Consider the following 1,187-nt stretch of genomic DNA (forward strand, 5'->3'; position numbering starts at 1 on the left):
TATGGATCACAATCAACTCTACGACACTTAACAAGAACAACTTAGTATAAAGGGAAAGAGGACAGAATGTTGATAGGAAAGTTGCCTTCCTTCCTGACAACACTCTATTCCGGGTCTCTCTCTACTTCCTTCCCCAGCTCTTCTCATCTCTTCACCAAGCAAGAGTTAATCTGATTCACTTACTGCCGAATGCAATGACATCACATTTACTAGTTAACAGTTTCTGCTGTTTAGTTACATTAAGTCTATTCCAACTCATAGCAACCCAATATAGGGTTCCAAGGAGCAGTTGGTGAGTTTGAACTACCCACCTTGTGATTCAAACTGATCTTGTGGTCCAGTGCTTATCCTACAGAACCACATTGTAGAGGGTCAGATAAAACAAGAGAACCCACTCACACTGTGGATGGACACCATAGCCACAAGACATTCAAACATATCAATGATCATAAAGATGGCCCAGTGCTGGGCAGCGTCTCATTCGATTGCACATAAGGTCTCCATGAGTTGGTGCCAATTCAGTGTCAAATAATAGCAACAGAAGCTTTGTATGGGACCTCACTGATTCTTCTGACTGAAAACGATACGTCTCTGAGAGACATTTTGTACAATGTGCCTGCTGTGCAGCGATTGCTTGATTTGGCTCTTCTACCCATAGTGCTTCTTATTGTTGTACTTGTTAAGAGCCATCAAGTGGGTTCCAACTCATAGTGACCCTGAGAAAAAGACGAAGACCTCCAAGGAGATGGATTGGCCAAGTGGCAGCATCGATGGACTCAAGCGTGGCAACAATAGTGAGGTTGGCCCAGGATTGGGCAGTGTTTCATTCTGCTGTGCATAGGGTCGCTATGAGTCGGTACTGGCTGGATGGCACCAAACAACAACAACCACATCATGTCTCCATCATGTTTGTAGTATCCACCAAATGCCTTTTTATTTCTCATGGGTCTGAGTAAGAGAAGGTAGGGGAAGATGCTAATAAGATTATATGATCCAGTTGAGAGTGATTATTAACTGGTTTAATTGATTGAAAAAATTGGATCCCTAATGTGGACATTTTTTATGTGGGTATTGCATTGGGCACATGTGCTGCACAAGACCTCGTCAAAGAACTCAAGAGCAAAGGCAACAGATTGAGGACTAAGGCACATGTGACACAAGCCATGGTATATTCAATAACCTCATAT

The sequence above is a fragment of the Chrysochloris asiatica genome, unplaced genomic scaffold, assembly GCF_000296735.1.
Source record: "Chrysochloris asiatica unplaced genomic scaffold, ChrAsi1.0 scaffold00162, whole genome shotgun sequence".
NCBI classification, from domain to species: Eukaryota; Metazoa; Chordata; class Mammalia; order Afrosoricida; family Chrysochloridae; genus Chrysochloris; species Chrysochloris asiatica.